The 20,253-nt window shown below is 43.2% G+C and overlaps 1 long non-coding RNA gene across 1 annotated transcript in view; it reads right to left on the bottom strand.

Moving 5' to 3' along the window:
* Positions 1-9,856, bottom strand: part of LOC105738119 — a 44,146-nt gene extending 34,290 nt beyond the window's left edge. The window contains exons 1-5 of the long non-coding RNA XR_001113850.2: positions 9,637-9,856; positions 7,727-7,777; positions 4,569-4,612; positions 3,786-3,900; positions 2,730-2,805 (exon numbers count right to left, since the gene is read on the bottom strand). This is a non-coding gene — a long non-coding RNA (uncharacterized LOC105738119). The remainder of the gene's footprint in view (positions 1-2,729; positions 2,806-3,785; positions 3,901-4,568; positions 4,613-7,726; positions 7,778-9,636) is intronic.
* Between the last annotated feature and the right edge of the window lie 10,397 nt (positions 9,857-20,253).

Below are 20,253 nucleotides of genomic sequence, written 5' to 3'. Positions count from 1 at the left end.
CTGCTAACTGCAGAGGTTCTGAATTCAGTTTTATTAAAGGGCATCCATGGGTTCCCTTGGAGTTCATTCCACTCAAACCTGTTGGCAACATCCCCTCCTGTGATAGCTACCTTCCCCGAGGATTACTGGGTACTACCCCCAAGAAATGCAGGTGAATAAGTACAAGTGAACTCAACTGTCGCTAAGTACTCCTGGAGCAAACTTGCAATTATTCCTCCCACTCAAAACACCCTCTCCTGACCCCACATACCATTTGAGTTACTGCCTCATTTCTCTGCTCACCTTTAAAACAAAAATCTTCAAAAGATTTGTCTATACTCCCTGTCTACAATTTTTCTCTTCTCTTTCCCTTTTGAACCATTCTAATCAAGCGTTTGTCAACTGAAACAGGTTTTATCAAGGCTACTAGTGACCTCTAAGTTGTTAAATTCTACCAAAACTTCCCAGACCTCATCTTACTTGGCCAACCGTAAGTATTTTTCACAGTCGATCATTCTCTCTTCTTTGAAGCACCTTCTTCACTTGGCTTCCAGGATACTATTCTCTTCTGGTTTGCCTTCTACCTTCTGGCCAGTCTTTCTTAGCCTCCATTATTTGTTCCTCTTTACGTTCCTAAACTCTAAATGTTGAGCTGTCTCAGGGCTTGGTCCTCGGTCTCCTTCTCTTTAACTCTTCTCACTCCTTGGTGATTTCATCCATATCATACCTTAAATACTATGTAGATGCCTATGACTCAAAAATGTTTATCTTTGGCCCAGGCCACTCCTTTGAATGCCAGGCTCATACATCCCACAGCTTATTCAACATCCCCACTTAGATGTCTAACTGGCAGCTCAAATTAAACATACCCAAAATTGAACTTCCAGTACACTCCCAACCCTGTTCATCTGACAGTCTTCACCATTGCAGTTAGTGGCAACTCTATCTTTCCGACCATTCAGGCCAAAAGCCTTGGCATCATCTTGGACAGAGATGCTGTGTTACAGAACTCCAGGGGGCACCAGTCACATTTTTGTCAATGCTATTAGTGTTATGCCATATGGTGACCCTGCTTTCCTTGATTCCTCTTACATCCTACATCTGATCTGTTAGCAAATCCAGTTGGCTCTACCTTCAAAATGTATCCAAAGTCCAACAACTTCTCCCCAAGTCCACTGTTCCTCCCTTGACCCAAGCTTGCCCCCTTAGAATTTACTTTCCACAGGCTGGCCGCAGTGGCTCACGCCTGTAATCCCAGCACTTTGGGAGGCCGAGGCAGGCAGATCACGAGGTCAGGAGATGGAGACCATCCTGGCTAACACAGTGAAACCCCATCTCTACTAAAAATACAAAAAATTAGCCGGGCGTAGCGGCGGGTGCCTGTAGTCCCAGCTACTCGGGAGGCTGAGGCAGGAGAATGGCGTGAACCCGGGAGGAGGAGCTTGCAGCGAGCCGAGATCGCGCCACTGCACTCCAGCCTGGGCGACAGAGCGAAACTCCGTCTCAAAAAAAAAAAAAAAAATTACTTTCCACAAAACAACCACAGCAATCCTTATAAAATATAAGTCAGATCACATCACTCCCCTACTCAAAATTCCCCAATGCTTCCCATCACATTCAAAATTCTTACAATAGCCTACAAGATGCTGCATTGCTTTTTTCTTTTATATTTATCCCTATCTACTAGACCGTGTATTTTCTTTATTCATCTCACTTATTGTCCGCTGCCCATATGTGAATATAAGCTCCATAAAGTCAGGGACTTGGTCTGTTTTATTCACAGATGAAGCCCCAGCATCTACAGCAATACCTGACACAAAGTACGCACTCAATATGTATTTGTAAATGGAATGAATTAAGTAGATTGGGTAGGGGGAAATCTTGACACATGGGCCAGAATTATACCAAATCGCAATGACAAATGAAATGGCATTTGAGGAGCCACCTAGTGCTGAGACCTAGTCAAGCCCCAGGAGATGTTTTTAGTTCCTACTTCCTACCATTGTTTTGACATTTTGTCTGAGGAAGTCTCCCTTCTTTTGTCTCCCAAAGAGAAGGAAATTGACTATATAGCAAAGTAAGGAGCTCCCCCTAGTGGAAGTAACTCCATCAAAGCAATGGAATAGAAAATCATAGCCTGGTGCTTGAAATTACAAGGATCACTAGGGACAAAGGAAGTGACTCCAGCATTTCACAGGAAAAATCCTCAGTAGAAACATTGGAGAACTAAAGATTAGATGTGAAGTACATGGGGGAACTTACAAATTTATTTTATTGTTGAACCTCTTTTGCATCTGGTGATGGGGAAAAAATAATTTATTTAAAGTTGAACAAAAGGCTGGGCGCAGTCCCAGCATCTTGGGAGGCCAAGGTGGGCAGATCACTTGAGGTCAGGAGTTCGAGACCAGCCTGGCCAACATGAAGAAACTGTTAAAAAAAATTAGCCAGGCGTGGTGACATGCACCCATAATCCCAGCTACTCGGGAGGCTGAGGCACAAGAATTGGTTGAACCCAGGGAGTGGAGGTTGCAGTGAGCTGAGATCGTGCACTGCACTCCAGCCTGGGCAACAGAGTGAGAATCTGTCTCAAAAAAAAAAAAGTTGAACAACATATGTACCTACCCTCAAGGAATTTAAAATCTGGTAGAGAATATAACTCACAAATACAAATAAGCACAAAGCAATGAGTATGGATGTAAATCAGTGAATATAAGCCAAACAAGAGAAATAAACTAAAAGATATGACTCACCCAGGAAAAAGAGGGATTACTTTAGGCTGAGGAAATCCAGGAAAACATCTTGGAGGGAGTGGTTCTTGGGTGGCACCTTGAAAGACAAATAAAATTTAAATAAGCAAGTACTACATGTAAAGACCTAAATCTAGAGAAGGGCACATCATGTGAAATTCCAAGCAGACCAGCGGGGCTTTGTAAAGGTCACAATTTGTGTGATAACACAGAACCTCAAACCCTCCTTGAAAAGAGCAGAGAGGGATTCATGAGAGAAAGGTCCTTGGCAAAGGTGAACACAGGCAGGGACCAAAGAAAGTCCCTCTCTTCATTTTCCCTTGGATGAAAGGAACACTACTTAAATGTATAGGGAAAAAAAAGAAAATAATATAAGTGGTTATTCTCTTCCACAGGCATGTATACTGAGGCAGTTTTCTGGTGAATCTAGAAGAGGGGTCTGCAAACTTTTTACTTAAAGGGCCATATAGGCTGGGCATGGTGGTTCACACCTGTAATCCCAGCACTTTGGGGAGCTGAGGCAGGTGGATCGCTTGAGCCCAGGAGTTTGAGACCAGCCTGGGAAACACAGTAAGACCCCACCTCTACAAAATATTTAAAAATTAGCTGAGCATGGTGGTGCATACCTGTAGTCCCAGCTACTTGGGAGGATGAGGTGGGTAGATTGCTTGAGCCCAGGAGTTCAAGGCTGCAGTGAGCCATGATCACTCCACTGCACTCCACTCGCCTGGGTGACAGAGGGAGACCTTGTCTCATGAATGAATGAATGAATGAATGGACAGATAGTAAATATTTGTGGCTTTGTAGGTCATATACAGCATCTGTCGCCAACTACTCAACTCTGCCATCACAGGGTAAAAGCAGTGATAGACAATATATAAACAAATAAACAATAAAACTTTATTTACAAAAATTGATGGCAGACCAGATTTGGTCCACATGCTGAAGTTTGCTGACTCCTGGCCTACAATAAGAGAAGCAGTTACACGATTCAAATGCTTAATCACATCGGGCTTTGGTGGCCTGATGTGTTCATGGATGCAACAGAGATACACCTACCTCCAGTATCAGATTGGGCAAGTTCTTGGGCTGAGTTCCTTCTTTTCTGACCAGTGCTTAGATGTATACTGCCAATATTTGCCTCTCTAGTACTTCTTTTTAATTGCTGGTCACCCTAAAAAAAACCCATCTCATTTGAAAGCCTCCATTATCAGAAAGCTATTGGTAGGACTATTGATAGGGCTCACAAGGTAGCATTTATCTTGATACATTTTCTGCTTTTTCATGGTCTGGACTTCACCTTGGCTTTGCAAGATAAGAAATCCAATCTAGACCAGGTGCAGTGGCTCATGTCTGTAATCCCAACACTTTGGGAGGCCAAGGCGGGCAGATCACCTGAGGTCAGGAGTTGAAGACCAGCCTGGCCAACATGGTGAAACCCCATCTCTACTAAAAATACAAAAATTATCCAGGCACGATGGTGGGTGCCTATAATCCCAGCTACTCAGGAGGCTGAGGCAGGAGAATCATTTGAACCTGGGAGGCAGAGGTTGTAGTGAGCCGAGATCGTGGCACTGCACTCCAGCCTGGGTGACAGAGCGAGACTCTGTCAAAAAAAAAAAAAAAGAAAGAAAGAGAGAGAGAGAGGAAGGAAGGAAGGAAGGAAGGAAGGAAGGAAGGAAGGAAGGAAGGAAGGAAGGAAAAAGAAATTCGATCTCGAGTCATCTGAAATTGGGAAGACTATGAAAGCTCTACTTATCAGTAAAAGTCCCAGAGGAATGCCAGTAGCATCAGTTTACATTCAGTAGCTATTTCACAGAGATCACCCCGATACTTTGTTACCTGCAAGGGAAGGGGGAGCCTCCATTCTTAGATGTTTTCCTGCCCTGAAAAAAAAAAGTGACAAATTGGCAATATGAATACTTACAAGAAGCATTAGCTATAAGCTTTGCGAAAAGAGAGATTATTTTTTAAATTAGAAACAATCTTTTATTTTTACAAAAGCAGTGTATATTCATTGTGAAAAATTCAAAAGCAAAAATAACTAAATAGAACATTGTGTTCCCATCACACAGAAATCACCGTTAACAGCTTAGTATATATCTTTTCAGATATTTTTTCTAAGTATATGTAATACATATATGCATTTTCTTCCAAAAATGAAATACTGTACAAAATGTTTTACAACTACCCTTTTCGGTTAATGACCTCCGCCATTTCATCTTAATAAGTTTTCACATCATCTAATAACCACCCATATACAAATTTCCCTAATTTTCCCAAAAATGTCCCATTAAGCAAGTTTGTTTAAATCATGATCCAATCTCAGACCACACGCTTAAGTCTCTTTTCATTGAGAACACTGTCTTCTTTCAGGACAAAAATTGTGTTTCATGCTGTATTCCCAATGCATTTAACAGTTCTTGGTACATAACAGTAACTAAATAAATATTTGTATAATTAATTAATCAAAAACTGGGGGATTCATGGTAGAGTTTATCTCATCAACCCATTACTCTTTAGCTCCATTTTATAGATAATAAAGACCAGAGACATAAAGTGACTTCCCAAGGTCACACAGCAAGTACATGTCAATTGCTTTCCATACCTTTTTTTTTTTTTTTTTTTTTTGAGATGGAGTCTCGTTCTGTTGCCAGGCTGGGGTAGAGTGGTACAATCTCAGCTCACTGCAACTTCTGCCTCCTGGGTTCAAGCAATTCTCCTGCCTGTCTCCTGAGTAGCTGGGACTACAGGTGCACGCCACCATGCTCAGCTAATTTTTGTATTTTTAGCAGAGACGGGGTTTCACCATGTTGGCCAGGATGGTCTCAATCTTTTGATCACCATGTCGGCCAGGATGGTCTCAATCTCTTGACCTTGTGATCCACCCGCCTCGGCCTCCCAAAGTGCTGGGATTACAGGCGTGAGTCACTGCGCCCAGCCCTTTTTATTCTATTGAACCAGGAGTTAGCAAGCTTTTCTGTGAAGGTCAGAGAATTAATAATTTAGAATTTATGAACCAAGAAGCAAAATCGAGGATATTATATAAGTATTTACATAATGAGAGAAAACAAAATTGTACAAATTTTTAATTAATGAAATCTAAAATGTAATAACAATTGACTATAAGGTTTTATAATACAGTTCTACTAATGAAAAGATTAGAATAGAAAAATAACATTTTGCTTCATTAGGGTTGAAAATTAGTGTTTCCTATCATCAAATTTGTTGTCACTGTTCATCTGAAAACACATTCTTAGCTCACAGGTCATAGATTGCCAATTCCTATACTACATCATGCAGCTTGTTTGTGGTTTGCTTTTCCTTTAAAGTTTAAGTGAAAATAACATTCCTCATAATTGACAGTTACATTTGGGTGCTGGCTTATTGGAGCTATATGATAGTAAAGCACCAATGAGAAAAACAATTCCTCAGCCACTTTTTTTTTTTTTTTTGTCACCCAGGCTGGAATGCAGTGGTGTGATCTCAGCTCACTGCAATCTCCGCCTCCCAGGTTCAAGCGATTCTCCTGCCTCAGCCTCCCAAGCAGCTGGGACTACAGGCACACGCCTGGCTAATTTTTGTATTTTTAGTAGAGATGGTGTTTCGCCTATGTTGGCCAGGCTGGTCTCGAACTCCTGACCTCAGGTGATCCACACACCTCAGCCTCCCAAAGTGCTGGGATTACAGGCGTGAACCACTGCGCCCAGCCCACATTTTTTAAAAGTATGTATTGTGTTACTTCAGTTATTCTAGTAGCTAACTGTTGAGCATGCCTGTCTTCTTTCATTTAGATGGACAGAAGGTAGGCTGCATTGTGACCGTCACTTTCATAATTAACCATGTGTTAATATTTAATAGGGCTGACCGATTTAAAAATCAGTGCAAGTGAGGATAGTAATTGGCCTATGTTGGGGCTTCTTTTTCTCAAATATAAATGTGCTCTTTAAAGATATATAGGTAAATATTCAAAGAGTTAAAAGAACAGAAAGTGGTTGCTTTTGGGGGCAACATGGAATGGGAAGGAAAGCAAATGATTCATTTTTTTAAAAAAGCAAATCTTGTAGAACTATTTGATTTTTAAAACTACAGTATGATACCTGTAATCCCAGCACTTTGGGAGGCTGAGGTGGGAGGATCGCTTGAGCCTAGGAGATCAAGATCAGCCTGAGCAACATGGCAAAACCCTGTCTTTTTTTGTTCTTTTTTTTTTTTTTTTTTTTTTTTGAGATGGAGTCTTGCTCTGTCACCCAGGCTGGAATGCAGTGACGTGATCTCAGCTCACTGCAACCTCCACCTCCTGGGTTCAAACGATTCTCCTGCCTCAGCCTCCTGAGTAGCTGGGATTACAGGTGCACACCACCACGCCCTGTCTCTACACAACATTTAAAAATTAGCCAACCATGGTGGTGTGCACCTGTAGTCCCAGGTATTTGGGAGGCTGAGGTGAGAAGATTGCTTGAAGGTTGAGGCTGCAGTGAGCTGTGATTGCATGTGCCACTGTACTCCAACCTGGGTGACAGAGCGAGATGCTGTTTCAAAACAAAAAACCTACAGTATGTACTTGTATAATTTTGATTAAAATAAACAAAAGAAAACCAGAGGCACATTAAGACCTCTTCTGGAAAAGGTTTCCTTAATACTTTCCTCCACCCGCCTTCAAGCACGGTTAAGTGTTCCTCTTCTCTGCTCCCCAGAGCATCTTGTCCTCAACTCCCTTCAGAGCACTTAACAAGCTGTACTGTCATTGCTTTGTTGTCTGTCTTCCTGAAGGAACTATGAGCTCCTTGCAAGGAAGGACTATGTATTATTCATTTCAGCTCCTAATTTTTATAACACTAAAAAAGGCATTCATTAAATGAAGTGAAACTAGCTAAACCAAATACAACCAAAAATCACTCAATCTAGGCAAATTAACATCACAATGAGACACCAATCAAAAAGACAAACAAGAAAGTATTGGTAAGGATGTGGAGAAATAGAAATCCTCATACATTTACCAGTGGGGATAGAAAACAGTGCAGCCACTTTGGAAAGCAATCCAGAAGTTCCTAAAAAGTTAAACATACAGTTACTTTATAAAACCCAGCAATTGCACTCCTAGGTATATACCCAAGAGAACCCAAAACATGTCCACACAAAAACTTGTATACGAATATTCACAGAATTATTCATAACAACCAAAAAGTGGAAACAACTCAAATGTTTATCAACTGATGAGAGGAAAAACAAAATATGGTATATCTATCAATGTAATATTTAGCCAGAAAAAGGAAGGGAGTATTGATAATGTTACAAAACGGATGAACCTTGAAAACATCATGTTAAGTGAAAGAACCCAGACACAAAAGGCCACATATTGTATGAGTCCATTCATGTGAAATGTCCAGGAAAAGCAACTATATACAGACAGAAAGCAGACAAATGGTTGCCTAGGGCTAAATATGAGAGAGGAGATCAACTGCAAACTGCTTCTGGGAATTCGTGGGGGACAGGGGAAATGTTCTAAAACTGTACTGTGGTGATGGTTGCATAACTCCATAAATTTATTTTTATTTATTTGCTTAGTTTTGAGACAGGGTCTTGCTCTGTCACCCAGACTGGAGTGCAGTGGCACAATCACAGCTCACTGCAGCCTCGACCTCCCTGGCTCAAGTGATCCTCCCACCTCAGCCTCCAAGTAGCTGGGACTACAGGTGTGCACTACCGCTCCTGGCTAAATTTATTTTTTTGGTAGTGGTTCACGCGTGTAATCCCAGCACTTTGGGAGGCCAAGGCGGGTAGATCACCTGTGGTCAGGAGTTCGAGACCAGCCTAGCCAACATGGTGAAACGCCGTCTCTACTAAAAACACAAAAATTAGCCGGGCGTGGTGGTGGCATGTCTGTAATTCCAGCTACTCGGGAGGTGGAGACAGGAGAACTGATTGAACCCAGGGGGTAGAGGTTGCAGTGAGCCGAGATCGTGCCACTGCACCCCAGCCTGGGCGACAGAGTGAGACTCCGTCTCAAAAAACAAAACAAAACAAAAAAACTGTGGTGAGGCCGGGCACGGTGGCTCACGCCTGTAATCCCAGCACTTTGAGAGGCCAAGGTGGGCGGATTACTTGAGGTCAGGAGTTCAAGACTAGCCTGGCGAACATGGCGAAACCCCATCTCTACTAAAAAATACAAAAACTAGCCTGGTGTCGTGGCGGGCGCCTGTAATCCCAGCTACTCAGGAGGCTGAGGCGGGAGAATTGCTTGAACCCAGGAGGCAGAGGTTGCAGTGAGCCGAGATCGCGCCATTGCACTCCCGCCTGGGTGACAGAGCAAGACTCTGTCTCAAAAAAAAAAAAAGACCGTGGTGAATTAAGTTTCTGAGACATTTCTGTCAGTTGGGACTTGGGGCTGTGCTGCATAGTCATCACAGCTAGCATCTCAGTCTGTGAAATTGTAGGATGTCTTGAGGCGTACAACGTGTTTCCAGTTGAGTGACCCCAGTGTGTAGTCTAGATACTCCTTGGCCTTTCTGCCAGTTTAAGTGTGAGAGTGCCTAAGGCCTCTACACCAAGCAAGAAACTAGTCAGTTAACAAACTCACGTCTGGAAACTCCCCAGCCCAGTTCACAACCAGGTGAATTGTTCTATTACAGCCTATCTATGAAAATGATCGATCAAATTACTGATTTGATTTTCTCCTTTTTTTGGAGGGTGGGCAACTGGGTAAGTGCTTATTGAGGAAGGATGTCCGGCCAGATCAGCCAAAAGATACAAAGTCCATCCGTCGGCCCGTCCCCTGGGGTACTACAGGGGAAAGCTCATCTCTCCAAGGCCGGTGGGGGGGCACAACGGGATTTAACAGCATCTCTCCTGGCTAGGGGAAAAGCTGGGACAAAGTCCCTCCTTTGTTGCATTGCGGGAAGGGCCAAACCTGCTACAATGTCAGGGTGAGGCGTCTGTTCCTGGGGCCTCCTGGTGACCGGGAAGCTCATGCGACTGCTCCCGGACTTCAGTCGCTTTCGCCGCTGCAGCCCCACCGTCCGGCCGGCGCATGGCGAAACAAGCAGGCGGTGGAGGGAGGAAAGCAGCCCGAGCCAACCGCTCACTCGTCGCAGCCGTCCAGGGATCCCCAGGCTGTCCCCCACGACACTGCGCATGACCCCCCTGTCACGTGGCCGCCGTCCCTTTCGGGATACACCATTGCTTCTGGCGCCCCCTGGTGACCAGAAGAGAGCAGAGCTGGCGCCGCGAGCGCGAGCCTGCAGGTCCGCTGGACCCTACGCGAGCCGGCGGCGCTCTCTGGGCCCCCGCGGCGGAAATGGCCCCGCCGGTGGCACCAGGGCATGCTCCGCGACCCCCAGGGAGCTGACCCAAGCCCGAACTGGAGTGGGTGGAAGCCGCTTCCACCCTTTCCTCTCTTTCCCGGAAAGGAAAAAGGACCCCTGAGAAGACAGAATGGCCAGATAATTATCTTGAACATGGATTCCAGCTCCTTGTGCAAAAACAGAAGAATAAGGCAGGGTTTTGGAGTTTATGTTTGTTTGTTTGATTAAGAGGGTTTTGCTGATGTTACTGAAAACATGTATTTGTAGCCCCGAGATTGTGAGCTAATTATTACTTCTGAGTCTCATTCTCCTCTTCTATAAAATAGGGACAATAATGGTGAAGTGTTTGTGAGGATTCACAGGTGTTTGTGAGGAGCAAATGAAATAATCCACCTGAAGGTTTTAGCAGACAGGTTAAAGCTACTTGTTTAGCTTTAAACTAGCTAGTTTAGCAACTAACTCAGGTCTCAGTAAACACCTTCGAGAAATGAAAGGATTTTGACACTATAAAATAAACACGTGCCTAAGGTGAATTGTCCATTAAAAATGTATGTATATGGGAATTAAAACCGCCTATCCCCAAACTCGGCCTGGACACTGAGAATCAAAAACCCCACTTTAGCATCTACATAAAAAGGACTTTGCTAATCCACTGTCTTCATTCGCATTACTTTTCCAGGACGTTCTCTGCAGGCAAAGAGTTTCTGCATTACAGGATCTTCTGCAAAGGCCCATCAACTCGTCAATGGACAGCACCAACAGTTTGCACTCTAAAATTTTTTGAATGCCTCTCATTAAAATCCTCCTCTTGCTGCTTACACCAATCATAGAATGCTGGTATCTCGTGGTTCTTACCCAATCCCAATCAAATCCCGGCATTGAAAAACTCACCGCCTTAAGCCCATTTTTTCATTTCTCAATAAATTCTGATCTTTCTTTTCCTGTCTGAAGCACCGCTAAAGCTTCACGAAGTGGTGTTCTCCTATAGTGAGGGAAGCAATAAATGTAGCTTCGTCATATCATCAGGTGCATTGGTGATATATGGGGAGCCAGCATTTGATTTTTATTGTTTTAGAGATGGGGTCTTGCTATGTTGCCCAGGTTGCTCTCCAACTACTGGCCTCAAGTGATCTTCCCACTATTCAATTAATGGTGTTGGAATAATTAGCTAAGCATTTGCACGATTTTTTTTTTGAAATGGAGTCTCGCTGTCACCCAGGCTGGAGTGCAGCGGCATGATCTTGGCTAACTGCAACTTCTGCCTCCCAGGTTCAAGCAATTCTCCTGCCTCAGCCTCCTGAGTACCTGGGATTACAGACACGCGCCACCACACCTGGCTACTTTTTGTATTTTTTAGTAGAAACGAGGGCTCACCATGTTGTCCAGGCTGGTCTCGAACTCGTAACCTCAAGTGATCCACCCGCCTCGGCCTCCCAAAGTGCTGGGATTACAGGCTTGAGCCACCGAGCCGGGTCCCCACTTGTTTCATTCCCAGTGAACTACTTCACATACTGGCAAGCCTATTGGAGCAGGGGGTCCCTGCATTCTAATGGTGAGGTTGGCCTATGATGTGGCTGGGACCTGGATGATTTTATGGTGATATCTTCCTCTTTACCCCAGCCACCAGGCCCACCACCCTCCAGCTAAGCTTGAGTTTTCTCCATTCATTCAAATATTCTAACAGGTGCACTCAAAAGAGTGGTATCATTTTCTTCTCCTAAGTCATTCAGTTTTATGTTACTGTCCCTCATTGTTTTACTTTCAGCTGTGTTTCCATCAGTTCTCTTGCTTTTTCTAGGAAAAGAGTCATATTTATTACAATTGATGATGGATATTTGTCAGCCAGTAACAACACAGTGTTTACTATAGTTTTTTTATTAGTACGTTTTTATATTTGCTCAGGCTTTACCTCTTTATTCCTCTTTTTTGACAAATAATCTTTAATTTTGCTCTGAAAATTATCACATTCGTCATTAGAAAAAGAACAAAAACAATTTTATAAATACTTCATATGTAAAACTCCCTTTTTAGAGAGTACAATCCCAATAAAGTAAATTATACATGTATCTACATTCACAGGGTTAGAAAAAAGATTTAAAAGAAATATGCCAGGTTGGGCGTGGTGGCTCACACCTCTAATCTCAGCACTTTGGGAGGCCAAGGTGGGAGGAGCTCTTGAGTCCAGGAGTTTAAGATCAGCCTGGGCAACATGGCAAAACCCCATCTCTACTAAAAATGCAAAAATTAACCAGGTGTGGTGGCACATGCCTATAGTCCCAGCTACTTGGGAGGCTGAGTTGTGTGGATGGCTTGAGCTCAGGAGGCAGAGGTTGCAGTGAGCTGAGACGGTGCCACTACACTCCAGCCAGGGTGACAGAGCCAGACCCTGTCTTCAAAAAATAAAAAAGAAATAAAAAGAAATAAAAGAAATACCCCCAAATATTCAGTGTTTACCTATGATTTATTTTTTCTTGTACTGTATACTTTTATGATTATTTAAGTATTAACTATATTTTACATAATTTTGTGACATTCTAAATATTCAACTTTTATAACAAACCTAAAGTAATTTAATAAATGAAATAGTTTTACAAACATTCTGGCAAACAGAGAAGGAAAAAATTTACATTTCTCTTCTTTTTTGTGTGTTTTGTTTTGTTTTGTTTTGTTTTGTTTTTAGAGACAGTCTCATTGCCCAGGCTCAGACGCCATCACAATTCACTGCAACCTCGAACTCCTGGCTTCATGTAATTCTCCTGCCTGGGCCTCCCAAAGTGTTGAAATTACAATCATAAGCCACTGCACTTGGCCAAGATTTTTTTTTTTTTTTTGAGACAAGGTCCCACTCGGTTGCCCAGACCAAAGCACAGTGGCATGATCAGGGCTCACTGTAGCCTTGACCTCCTGGGCTCAAGCTATTCTCCCGTTTCGGCCCTTACAAGTAGCTGAGACCACAGGCATACATCGCCATGCCGGGCTAATTTTTAAGTTTTTTTGTAGAGATGTGTCTCACTATATTTCACAGGCTGGCCTTGAACTCCTGGGCTCAAGCAATCCTTCTGCCTTAGCCTCCCAAAGTGCTGGGATTATAGGCATGAGCCACCATAACCAGTCCCAAGATTCTATCTTAAAGTATATTTTCCTGAGCCAAAATTAGATCTTGGTCCATCCAGGATATTTAAAACCAACCTCTGGCCAGGCGCGGTGGCTCACGCCTGTAATCCCAGCACTTTGGGAGGCCAAGGTGGGCGGATCACGAGGTCAGGAGATTGAGACCATCCTGGCCAACACGGTGAAACCCCGTCCCTACTAAAGATACAAAAAATTAGCCAGGCGTGGTGGCAGGTGCCTGTAGTAGGTGGTAGTTCCAGCTACTCTGGAGGCTAAGGCAGGAGAATGGCGTGAACCCGGGAGGCGGAGCTTGCAGTGAGCCCAGATCGCTCCACTGCACTCCAGCCTGGGTGACACAGCAAGACTCCGTCTCAAAAAAAAAGGAAAAAAAAAAAACAAACCTCTGTCATGTTCCAACTAGTAAAATTTAAGTTCCTTTACTTACAGTTTTTCAAACAGCTTTGCCTTGATGAATAGGAAATTGGTCAAATATTCATATCTGCTTATTTCTCCTGCCCCAAGAACTAATCTTCCATTATGATACAGTTTTTCTAAGCAATGTTATTATTTTTACTTAAAATATGTGATGGAAGGTTCACAGGCTTTGGAGCCGCCCAACTTACCATTCACTTACTGACTGTATGACCTTAGTCCTGTTACTATCTTTTGCTGAGACTCATTGATCTTCTCTTAAATGGGATTAAGAATTCTTACTATATTATTGACATGTTCAATACATAGTGATTCAAAATCATATTTATTATTATTTTTTATTGAGACGGGGGTCTTAGGCTGTCACCCAGGCTGGAGTGCAGTGGTGCGATCTCAGCTCACTGCAACCTCTGCCTCCCAGGTTCAAATGATTCTCCTGCCTCAGCCTCCCAAGTAGCTAGGATTACAGGCGTACATTACCATGCCCTACTAATTTTTTTTTTTTTTTTTTTTTTTTTTTTTTTTTTTAGTAGAGACAGGGTTTCACCATGTTGGCCAGACTGGTCTCAAACTCCTGACCTCAAGTGATCTGTGTGCCTTGGCCTCCCAAATTGCTGGGATTACAGGCCTGAGCAAGCATGCCCGGTCCTATTATCACTCTTGTTTGTTCCTTAATGGAAGGAAAGTAGCAAAGAGTACCCAATATACCCATATTTTTCAAGACAGTTATTTTCTTTTTTAAATGTTTCATTTAATTTTTACAACACTATGTGATTGAGACTATTATTTCCATTTGACCCATGTTCGATTGAAGAAGGTGGTAGTCCCACTATGTGGATCTGATGACATCTGGAATACTCTGTATAGTACTGCTTTTTGAAAGAGAATAGTAAACTGCAGGGAAATTGCAATAGATGATGAAAATGTTCATGAAAAGGAATTGAAGTTAGGCACATGCAAGGAGACTTCACCAAACTCTACTCCCTCAATTAAGCATAGTCTCTCGGAGATGTCTTATGTTAAAATTTATAGAGGAAGTTGGGACTACTAGCTATGATTTTCCTTAACTTCCCTTCTTAACCTCTTCATACTTTCCCAAAGCCCCAGTCAAATGATAAAATGGGCCAGGTGCAGTGGCTCACACTTTTAATCCCAGCACTTTGGGAGGCCAAAGTGGACAGGTCGCTTGAGTCCAGGAGTTTGAGACCAGCCAGGGCAACATGGTAAAACCCTGTCTCTACCCCAAAAATACAAAGATTAGTTGGGTGTGGTGGCACATGCCCGTGGTCCCAGCTACTCAGGAGGCAAAAGTGGGAGAATCACCTGAGCCCAGGAAGTCGAGGCTGCAGTGAGCCATGATTGGGCGCCACTGCACTCCACTCTGGGCTCCAGAGCAAGACACTGTCTCAAAAAAAAAAAAAAAAATGCCCTCCTGGTCAGTTACTATCCCCAAACCTGGGTAGTTTCATATTTTTAAGGAATTTAGCCAATTCCTTGTCTTTCTCTCTTTAGTGGTTTTCCTTACTCTAAGCATGTGAACATATTCTAAAAATAAAGCACTAACAAAGAAATCCTTTTATAAAGACAAGTAAGATATAGCCCCAGCACTCAAAGAGCCTGGATTCTAGGATAGAGAAAAGACATGTAAAACATGAATGTTGTGGATTTTAAACACATGAGTAAATAACAAAACAAACATGTTTTGTGACAGTTTTTTTTTTTTTTTGAGACGGAGTTTCGCTCTTGTTGCCCAGGCTGAAGCGCAATGGCACGATCTCAGCTCACTGCAACCTCCACCTCCTGGGTTCAAGTGATTCTCCTGCCTCAGCCTCCCAAGTAGCTAGGGTTATAGGCACCCACCACCACGCCCAGCTAATTTTTTGTATTTTTAGTAGAGATGGGGTTTCACCATGTTGGCCAGGCTGGTCTTGAAGTCCTGACCTCAGGTGATCCACCCACCTCAGCCTCCCAAAGTGCTGGGATTACAGGCGTGAGCCACTGCACCTGGTCTTCGTGACAGTTTTATATGTATTATGGTAAAAGTCTACATAGGAGCAGAAAAGGAAGGACTGGGCAACTTTCCAGGAAATGGGGGTTGATAAAGGAAGTGTAATGCTGGAATTGACCCCGCAGTTCTCTTTAGCTATATTAACCTGTCTCTGATCTCCCCATATTTCATGAGTTGGGTAAAGAAAAATATAAATTTAATGTCTTCACTTCCCTCTTATTCATTCCTTAAACTCATGCCTATAGGCATTCATATTTGTTAAATGCTAATGGCTTATGATAGTTAACATTTATAGAGCTCTTGCCTGTTTCCAGACATTGTAATATGTGTTTCACATATAGTAACTTGCGTATTTCTTACAACTACTCTCTAAGATAGGTACTGTTATTGTCCCCATTTTAGAGACAGGCAACTGAAGCACAGAGAGGGTAAATACCTTGACTGGGATCACAACTAGTAAATGCTGGGACTGGGCTTCAGATCTGGGCAGTTTAGCTTCAGGACCTATGAGTTATTATCAGGCTTATATCTCCTATGACTAGCACAATGTTGTTGGGGAATCTTGCAAATGCCCATGAGATTACAAAACAAATGCACTTGGGATGATTGGGGATTTGAAACTTTTTTTTTTTTTTTTTATGAGACGGAGTCTCACTTTGTCACCCAGGCTGGAGTACAGTGGCGCAATTTCGTCTCACTGCAAGCTCTGCCTCCCAGGTTCATGCCATTCTCCTGCCTCGGCCTCCCGAGTAGCTAGGACTACAGTCGCCCACCACCATGCCTGGCTAATATTTTGTATTTTTAGTAGAGACGGGGTTTCACCGTGTTAGCCAGGATGGTCTCGATCTCCTGACCTCGTGATCCGCCCGCCTTGGCCTCCAAAAGTGCTGGGATTACAGGCATGAGCCACCATGCCTGGCCTGGGGATTTGAAACTTTTAAACCCAAAGTTTGATAATATGACATAGATGAAGCTACAAAGAAACCCATTTCCCACTTTCTGCCATGCTAGGAGTGAATGGTCCAACTAATAAGTGATACCCTGGGGAAGTGAGAACCAAGCAATGGATATAGAATGTCTTCCAGGTTTGTGATTTCATCAGCTAGGTGGGTGGTGGCTCAGCAATGTGCACTATTCTCTCATTGACTGTCTCCTTTCTGGCAGCACTCGTTCCAGGTAGGAGGCAGTAACAAAGGCTGGCATTCACTGAGTGCCTACTGTGTGCCAGGCACTTTGTTCATTCCAGCCACAAATATTTATTGAGAATGAGCTCTGTTCCAGGGAGTGTTCCAGGGGCTGGTGATGCTGCAGCTAACTAGAATGTCTGCTGTTGTTGAGTCTGGTGGGAAGAGACATCAATGTACAATATAAGTCAGTAAATTATGTAGTATACTAGAAGAAAGGCATGTGATGGAAAAGTAGAGCAGGCAAGAGAGAATCGGAGTGCTGATGATCAGATGTGCTGTTTTAAATGGGATGTTCAGGGTCAGCTTCAATAAGAAGATGGCATTTGAGCAAATACGGGAACATGGGGAAGGATTAAGGCACAGGGCTATTTGGAGGAACAATGAGAACAACCAGTGCAAACTGGTGAGGTGGGAACGTGCCTGAAGTCTGTGTCAAGATGCCCCAACAACATTGTACTAGGCTTAGGAGGATAAAAGCCTAGTGGAGAAGACAGCTAGTTATACAAGCAATTACAACACAATGATAAATGCTACCCAAGATTCGGGGAATGAGCTTTAGCAGGGTCAGGGCAAGCTGGCCCGAGGGAGTGCCAGATGAGAGGATACTTGAAGTTTGACAAGGGTTTTGCCAGGTGAAAAGAGTTCCAGACTGATGGAGCAGCACCCTGGGGGTCAGAGAGAACACAGATGGCCTGGTGTTTTAAGCCCGTTTTTAGAGCAGCCACATTTAATTTTTTCCAATTAGACTCAATAATCTGAAGGCACACCGAGAGCTTTAAATGCAGAGCATTGTCTTGCAAGTATGAAGCCTAATTTATTCACCCAAGTTTTACTTATGGTCTTTTAACTTGTTTCCGGTTTTCCACTATTACACAAAATAAACTAGGGTAAACATCTTTGTTCATAAAAATTTTTTACACTTGTCCAGCTATGTTCTCAGCATCAATTTCAGCAGATCATACTATTGGATCCAGGGATTTTTATATTTCAACTTTTGATGCATTTCCTGGTCAGCCTTCCAGCAAGAATGCCTCAATCCTCAGTCCTACCAGCAGTGTGGGAGAGAGACTGCTTGTCCACATCCTCATCAACAGTTTGTTATTTTTAGTATCTTATCCCATAAATTGTATATAAAAATAAATATGAAGAGAAGATGGTTACAGGCTCTAAGAAGGAGCTTTCCTAAACTGATCATTTTTTTCTGTCTTGTTTAATAAAAGAAATGAGACCGAGGCTATGCTACTGTGCAGGCTTTTGGTTGTGAGTATGGCAATTAGAAATTGGTTCCCAGGATGCAACCGATAGAATGATCAGATATATTGTACCCATTAGGAAGGACTTTATAGTATAACTATAAAGACTTCTGGCTCTGGGGAGAGGCATATCTGAAGTTCAATTCCAGCCCCAACCCTTACTATCCATGTAATCTTAGGCAAGTGACAATAACTGTGTGTGCCTCAATGTCCTAGTCTGTAAAATTGAGATGATGAACATGTTACATATCTGGAAGAAGAATTTGTGTGAGGCCAACCTAAGTTGTCAGCTCTGGTCTGCAATGAGCTGCTGCAGCTAAGGATCCATACATATTTCCTGCCAGGATGATAACTCAAGACCCAGAGCTAGTCTCGCTGCCTCCTTTTATCCTGCCCCTGAGAACTCTGGCAGTGGCAGGATTTCAGGGTCACCTGAATTGTAAAGGACTCCTGTCAGGGGCCAAGCTCAGTGTAGCTCCTGAAACCAGACTGTCATATCCTCAGATTAACACTGAATAAGCACTGTATGCATGGCATGGACAGCATTTAACTTTTTCTGCTCTTCCTTCAGTAGCAGAGTAATGCATTTCAGCAGATGCCCAGTAGCTGCCATTTCTTGAGAGTCTGTGGGAGTCTACAATGGACCAACCCTGTGTTAATCACTCATATAAAGGGCACACCTGGAAAGGCAGGCCTTATTATCCTGAATTTTTACAAACCTCAATTTCGTTACATGTCACATGCAGATAATAACACCTACATGATAGGGTGCCATGAACATGGGAGACCGTAAGAAGCATACGCTTTGGGCCGGGCGTGGTGGTTCACGCCTGTAATCCCAGCACTTTGGGAGGCTGAGGCGGGCAGATCACGAGGTCAGGAGATCGAGACCGTCCTGGCTAACGTGGTGAAAACTCGTCTCTACTAAAAATACAAAAAAAAAAAAAAAAATTAGCCGGGCGTGGTGGCAGGTGCCTGTAGTCCCATCTGCTCGGGAGGCTGAGGCAGGAGAATGGTGTGAACCTGGGAGTCGGAGCTTGCAGTGAGCCGAGATTGCACCACTGCACTCCAGCCTGGGTGACAGAGCGAGACCCCATCTCAAAAAAAAAAAAAAAAAAAAAAAGAAAAGAAAAGAAAAGAAAAAAGAAAGAAAAGAAAAAGAAAAAGAATTATAGGCTTTGGAGCCAGTCCCCAGAAATGTGACCTTTGGCTCTACCACTAACTAGCTGCCTGACCCTAGGTGAGCTGCTTAATGTTCCAGCTTATTTCCTCATCTAAAATATGTAAAAATGGCAATACTATATGGGGTTAAGATGAGGATTCAAGGAACCAACGCCTTCAAAGAGCCCGATACAGGATATTTGGCACACAATAAGCTCTTAAAAATAGCAATTTTCCAGCTTGGGAAACATGGCAAAACCCTGTCTCTACTGAAATTAAAAAATTAGCCGGGCATGGTAGCGTGCACCTGTGGTCCCAGCTATTCGGGAGATGGGAGAATTGCTTGAGCCAGGAAGGTCAAGGCTGCAGTGAGCCGTGATTGCACCACTGCACTCCAGCGTGGGCAACAGAGCGAGACCGTGTCTCAAAAAAAAAATAAAAATTTTAATGATGTTTATTGTATCATTATTATGGAAGGATCAGGAAGAAGAAGAAGAAGAAGAAGATTCAGCAAAGGAGACCGAGAAGTGGGCATCAAAAGGTCAGGAAGCGGGAACTGTGAGAGGGGGATGTCATGGAAACGGAGGGACAAGATGCCAGGAAGCGGGGAGATTGTGTAAAAGGGCACTCAGAGACTGGTTTCTTCTGACAAGATGAAATAGCAATTTCTCATCTCTTAGCGACCAATGAGAATGAAGGCAGAAAGGAAGAAAATAAGCCCATATCTTTAAATGAAGGCTGTCCGACACAAAATTCTCTAAAAGCCTTTTAGGTAACTCTATTCATCTGATCTGAATGCCCAGGTATCCAATTAGGAAAAATGCATATTTCTTGAATAAACTAAAAGCCAGTGTCACACAGAGTTAAAAAAAAAAAAAAAGGCGGTGGGGGGGGGAAGCGAGGATGAAAGGGAATGAGTCACAAAACAGGTTTTCAAAGCAGTGAAAGCAGTGATCTATACTGAACCTCCAAGCTCACTCCAGTGAAAGGGAAGGTAGTGGTATGGATAGGATTTATTCATTTTTCTTTTCATTTTTCTACTCCCCCTGGTAATAGGAAGAAATAGCAGCA

Source organism: Nomascus leucogenys, chromosome X (assembly GCF_006542625.1).
Source record: "Nomascus leucogenys isolate Asia chromosome X, Asia_NLE_v1, whole genome shotgun sequence".
Taxonomy (NCBI): Eukaryota; Metazoa; Chordata; class Mammalia; order Primates; family Hylobatidae; genus Nomascus; species Nomascus leucogenys.
Note: the sequence above shows the minus strand (reverse complement) of the source record. Positions and strands in the feature narration are given on the sequence as shown.